At 40.9% G+C, this 6,882-nt stretch overlaps 1 protein-coding gene across 1 annotated transcript in view; it reads left to right on the top strand.

Annotated features, from left to right (window-relative positions):
- The window catches only part of nrxn3a (neurexin 3a), a 759,351-nt gene that overhangs the window by 670,260 nt on the left and 82,209 nt on the right, over positions 1-6,882 (top strand). The gene's annotated exons all lie outside the window — the stretch shown is intronic.

Raw genomic sequence — 6,882 nt, 5'->3', positions numbered from 1 at the left:
ACAAGCTTGCATTTCGAATCGATTCAATTTGATTCAATATTGATTAATTCGGGGACCTACATAGCAAATATCCTTTAAAGAAAAAATCAAATTAACTAATGCTGTACATGAACCCCACATAATTATATTATTAAAGGTTAAAATCAATTGATTTGTAGGCTACTAAACAGAAGAAAGGTTTTATAAAAACGTTACATTTTCAATGACAGTTATGTGTCTACCTGGTTTTTTAAACAAATAGGCTATTAAATAGTGGCAGTCAAAAACGAATTTATTCAAACACGAAGAAAAGGTTGAGTACAAATACAATGAATATGCGATATAGAGCATACATTTATCAAAATGCTCCTCTAAGTTCATTTTTCTAGCTGACTAATGAGTTTTTGGACATTGAATGGCTTTTCTGAGGTAACGTAAATGTGACGTTAAATTACATTGTTTACGGAGGTTTTATTGGCGTCTTTCAGCGGTTCAAGAACTGACAGAGCGAATAACTTACATGTAACATGATATGTATTTCGGTAAGTTGTATAGTATTTATCAACTTACCTTCTGATGTTAATTCATGTTTATTTTGTGCTGTAAAGCAGAAGAAATGATAGTTTCACGTGCGCTCCGCGTTGTCGCTTGTTTGAACAGCGATCTGTCACGCCATGCGTCAAAACAACCCATTTCCGATTATTATTTTAAGCATAGGCGTAATTTGCGGGTGGGACATGTCCCCACCACTTTTTACTAAGGTCGTTAGGCCTATTGTCCCCACCACTTTTGAAACATCTCATTAATCGCATTTTTGAGGGCCTAAACATGCTCGAAAATTTACATCTGATATAGGTTTCAGAATTGGGCGGGGCAAAATGGCTCGATAGCGCCACCTATAAAAGTTAAACGGAGTGCGCCTCCCGCTATGTTCCACGTAGGTGTACGAAATTCGGTACATAGCCTACATGTAATCAGAGGCGGACAGAGTAGCCTACACAGCTTCATTACTTGAGTAAAAGTACAGATACCCCTTGCTAAATTTTACTCAAGTACAAGTAAAAGTACTACAGTCAGATGTCTACTTAAGTAAAAGTACTGAAGTACTTGTTTTTAAAAGTAGGCTACTTGAGTATCAAGAGTCTCTAAATATTGCATTACTACTGCCACAGTGCTTACATTGGTAAACACAGCAAACACTTGAAACGAAAATCATTAACTGGCACATTCCCGGGATGGACCTGTTGCGTCTTCATCCATTGTTTCGTCCATGGTTTCGTCTCTTATCTAAATCTGACCATGGAGTTGACTTTGGCGGAAAGCTGAAGGTGATTGCTGATAGGCTGTCCCAATCAGTGGCGCCTGCACAATTCAATCACGTTTGAAAAGTAAACAACAAATTGAGGGTTTCTGAGATTTTTCTTTTTCCCTTATTTTTTTTTTGAAGAAGAAGAAGTAACGGGTACTCACGGTTATGGCTAGAAATGTAGCGGAGTAAAGAGTACAATATTTGCCTCTCAAATGTACTTGAGTAAAGTCATAAGTACTCCCCAAAAATGATACTCGAGTAAAGTACAGATCCCTCAAAATTGTACTTAAGTACTGTACTCAAGTAAATGTACTCCGTTACTGTCCGGCTCTGCATGTAATGACCTAATACCTACAAAAAAGTCTCTTGGAGCATAGCCCTAAACACAACAGAAAGTCAGCCATTTTGAACTTCCTCTCAGATTTTTGTGCAGTTTTTGCCATTTTCAGGCCTCGTACTTTTACAAACTCCTCCTACAGTTTTAATCTGATCATCTTCAAATTTGGTGAGTGTAATCTTAAGGCCTTTGCGACGTTAAATTGCGAAGATCTTAAGTTTTCGTCGAAGGGCAGGTCCTCAGCGGCCTGACAAATTTCGATGTTTCGCCATGAAATAGGAATTTGCTGTAACTCAGGCATGGAATGTCCAATCTTCCCCAAACTTCACAGGTTTGATAAGAGTCATGGCCTGAACACATCTACATGAGAATATTCAGTTATAGTAATAGCGCCACCTACTGGCAACAGGAAGGTTTAACACATTGATGCCGTTCTAGCAACATGTTAAAAATGCCATTGAGTTCTAAACATGCTAGAAACATGTTAAAACATGCCAGCAATACTTAGCTAAGTGCTAAAGCATGCTAATCCAATGAAACAGGACGTTGTTACTCAAGAAGGCTAAAGCATGCTATTAATGCTATGAAACAGGAAGTTGTAACTCAGGCATGGAATGTCCAATTTGCCCCAAACTTCACACGTTTGATAAGAGTTCTGTCCTGAACACACGTCCATGCTCATATTCAGTTATAGTCATAACGCCACTTGCTGGCAACAGGAAGTGACATGTTTAACACTGTTGTGGTATCCTAATAACATATAAAAAAGTGCCAGCAGGTGCTAAACAGGCTAGCAACATACTAGAAACATGCTATCAAACACTTAGCTAAGTGCTAAAGCATGCTATTACTGCAATTAAATAGGAATTTGCTGTAACACAGGCATGGAATGTCCAATCTGCCCCAAAATCAATATGCAACATGGAAGAAACATTCTAGCAACACTTAGCTAAGTTCTAAAGCATGCTAGAAAAGCTAAAAGTTGTTGTTGTAACTTAAGCATACAATGTCCAATCTACCCCAAACTTCACACGTTTGATAAGAGTTATCTCCTGAACACATGTCCATGCTCATATTCAGTTATAGTCATAGCGCCGCCTGCTGGCAACAGGTCAGGAAGTGACGTTTAACACTGTTCTGGACTCCTAATAACATATAAAAAAAAATGCCAGTAGGTGCTAAACATCCTACCAACATACTAGAAACATGCTAAAACATACTAGCAAACACTTAGCTAAGTGCTAAAGCATGCTATTACTGCAATTAAATATGAATTTGCTGTAACTCAGACATGCAATGTCCAATCTACCCCTAAATGAATATGTAATATGCTAGAAACATCATAAAACATGCTAGAAATGCTAAAGGAAGTTGTTGTAACTCAAGCATACAATGTCCAATCTGCCACAAACTTCACATGTTTGATAAAAGTCCTGCACTGAACACATCTACATAGCGATATTCAGATATAGACATAGCCCCACCTTCTGGCAACAGAAACTGACATGGTTAACACAGTAATGCAGTACTAACCACATAATTATTGTGTACTAAGCATGCTAGAAACGTACTAAACATGCTAGCAACACTTAGGCCGTGTGTCCACCAAAGCGTTATTAGCCAGCTGAAAACGCTAGGCGCTCTGCTAAAAACGCTCAGCTGTGGGCGCTTGAGAGCGTTTTGGCAGCGCAGCGTTTTTTCAGTTGAGACGGTTGAGACCGATCCACTTTGCTTGTTATGATACGGAATATCCGCGAACGTCTTACTAGTATCTCATTTCACACATATTTTGTTTCTGTGTTGATTCTATATTAAAATGTCAATACAATGTAATGTATTTTATCTGGCTCTTGATTTTATTCCGTTATATGCTTGTTGTTGTCATCTGTTGACGTTGTACAAGCAGAATCATGTGGCGGACGCGGTTGGTCGGTATGGTATTAGTCCCGCCCCTCCTCCACTGTGATTGGACGGTTGGGTAAAAAGTGACAGTGATGAGCGCTGCGTTTTACCAAAAGTTGAACATTCTTCAACTCTCGGCGACCAGTAAAAAACGCCGAACGCTCAGCGCGAAAAAGACGCTCAGCGCCTCGTTACGCTCATGGCGTTTTAAAAACGCGGCGCTACCATTGAAAACAATTGAAAAAACACGCCAGCCGCGAGTAAAAACGCTTTGGTGGACACACGGCCTTAGGCCGTGTGTCCACCAAAGCGTTTTTAGCCAGCTGAAAACGCTAGGCGCTCTGCTAAAAACGCTCAGCTGTGGGCGCTTGAGAGCGTTTTGGCAGCGCAGCGTTTTTTCAGTTGAGACGGTTGAGACCGAGACACTTTGCTTGTTATGATACGGAATATCCGCGAAAGTCTTACTAGTATCTCATTTCACACATATTTTGTTTCTGTGTTGATTCTATATTAAAATGTCAATACAATGTAATGTATTTTATCTGGTTATTGATTTTGTTCCGTTATTATGCTTGTTGTTGTCATCTGTTGACGTTGTACAAGCAGAATCATGTGGCGGGCGGACGCGGTTGGTCGGTATGGTATTAGTCCCGCCCCTCCTCCACTGTGATTGGACGGTTGGGTAAAAAGTGAGGCCGTGTGTCCACCAAAGCGTTTTTACTCGCGGCTGGCGTGTTTTTTCAATTGTTTTCAATGGGAGCGCCGCGTTTTTAAAACGCCATGAGCGTAACGAGGCGCTGAGCGTCTTTTTTACGCTGAAGCGCTGAGCGTTCGGCGTTTTTTACTGGTCGCCGAGAGTTGAAGAATGTTCAACTTTTGGTAAAACGCAGCGCTCATCACTGTCACTTTTTACCCAACCGTCCAATCACAGTGGAGGAGGGGCGGGACTAATACCACACCGACCAACCGCGTCCGCCCGCCACATGATTCTGCTTGTACAACGTCAACAGATGACAACAACAAGCATAATAACGGAACAAAATCAAGAGCCAGATAAAATACATTACATTACATTGTATTGACATTTTAATATAGAATCAACACAGAAACAAAATATGTGTGAAATGAGATACTAGTAAGACTTTCGCGGATATTCCGTATCATAACAAGCAAAGTGTCTCGGTCTCAACCGTCTCAACTGAAAAAACGCTGCGCTGCCAAAACGCTCTCAAGCGCCCACAGCTGAGCGTTTATAGCAGAGCGCCTAGCGTTTTCAGCTGGCTAATAACGCTTTGGTGGACACACGGCCTGACAGTGATGAGCGCTGCGTTTTACCAAAAGTTGAACATTCTTCAACTCTCGGCGACCAGTAAAAAACGCCGAACGCTCAGCGCTTCAGCGTGAAAAAGACGCTCAGCGCCTCGTTACGCTCATGGCGTTTTAAAAACGCGGCGCTCCCATTGAAAACAATTGAAAAAACACGCCAGCCGCGAGTAAAAACGCTTTGGTGGACACACGGCCTTAGCGGAGTCATGAAGCATGCTATTATCACCATAATACAAAACATTTTGTAACTGACTTTGACATACTCTTAGGCCGTGTGTCCACCAAAGCGTTTTTACTCGCGGCTGGCGTGTTTTTTCAATTGTTTTCAATGGGAGCGCCGCGTTTTTAAAACGCCATGAGCGTAACGAGGCGCTGAGCGTCTTTTTTACGCTGAAGCGCTGAGCGTTCGGCGTTTTTTACTGGTCGCCGAGAGTTGAAGAATGTTCAACTTTTGGTAAAACGCAGCGCTCATCACTGTCACTTTTTACCCAACCGTCCAATCACAGTGGAGGAGGGGCGGGACTAATACCATACCGACCAACCGCGTCCGCCACATGATTCTGCTTGTACAACGTCAACAGATGACAACAACAAGCATATAACGGAATAAAATCAAGAGCCAGATAAAATACATTACATTGTATTGACATTTTAATATAGAATCAACACAGAAACAAAATATGTGTGAAATGAGATACTAGTAAGACTTTCGCGGATATTCCGTATCATAACAAGCAAAGTGTCTCGGTCTCAACCGTCTCAACTGAAAAAACGCTGCGCTGCCAAAACGCTCTCAAGCGCCCACAGCTGAGCGTTTTTAGCAGAGCGCCTAGCGTTTTCAGCTGGCTAAAAACGCTCGGTTGAGACCGAGACACTTGCTTGTTATGATACGGAATATCCGCGAAAGTCTTACTAGTATCTCATTTCACACATATTTTGTTTCTGTGTTGATTCTATATTAAAATGTCAATACAATGTAATGTATTTTCTCTGGCTCTTGATTTTGTTCCGTTATTATGATTGTTGTTGCCATCTGTTGACGTTGTACAAGCAGAATCATGTGGCGGACGCGGTTGGTCGGTATGGTATTAGTCCCGCCCCTCCTCCACTGTGATTGGACGGTTGGGTAAAAAGTGACAGTGATGAGCGCTGCGTTTTACCAAAAGTTGAACATTCTTCAACTCTCGGCGACCAGTAAAAAACGCCGAACGCTCAGCACTTCAGCGTAAAAAAGACGCTCAGCGCCTCGTTACGCTCATGGCGTTTTAAAAACGCGGCGCTCCCATTGAAAACAATTGAAAAAACACGCCAGCCGCGAGTAAAAACGCTTTGGTGGACACACGGCCTTACTATATATACCTCCTTAAATACACATTGCCCAACCATGCTCTGTCTTCCTAAAGCCACAAGTGCGAGGGCCCTTTCATCGCTGCTTGCAGCTTTAATTGTTGGATTTGCACACAGAACATGGGTTGGAGCTCTTCATTTTGAACTCTAAAAGTGCACCAGATTGATGAATTTAACTTGAAAATGTACCAAATTTATTCCAGCATAGTATAAATGTTAGTTTTAAGTTAGTAAAACTTTATGCCAATTCCTATCCTACCTATCTTATGTAACTTTAAAATAGTCACATTAGACTTTTTTTTGCCTCTTTTAGTTGGCAGGAGTGAAAACGTGGCGTCCTCAAAATGTGTTGTGTTATGATTTCAAAATGACGAAGGCAGAGAACAATTAGATATTCATATACAGTCTGTCAAACCAAAATTAATTTAGACACCTTCAACATTTCTCACATTATCATAGTCATAAAATATGACAAGAACTCAGAGGTATCTAATCAGTTGAATAGTGGTCAGCTGTTAAATTTAAGTACAAAATTAGATAATACCAATTTAGGTCAACCAATTACCAAGCAATGCTTAATTTTGTTCAGTCTATGATGTAAAAAGGTCGCATTAGCAATTAAAGAAAAAACACTTAAGCAAAACATGGTCAGGTCAAAGAGTCTGAATAATTTTTATAAATT

This window comes from Rutilus rutilus (genome assembly GCF_951802725.1).
Source record: "Rutilus rutilus genome assembly, chromosome: 21".
In the NCBI taxonomy this organism is placed as follows: Eukaryota; Metazoa; Chordata; class Actinopteri; order Cypriniformes; family Leuciscidae; genus Rutilus; species Rutilus rutilus.
Note: the sequence above shows the minus strand (reverse complement) of the source record. Positions and strands in the feature narration are given on the sequence as shown.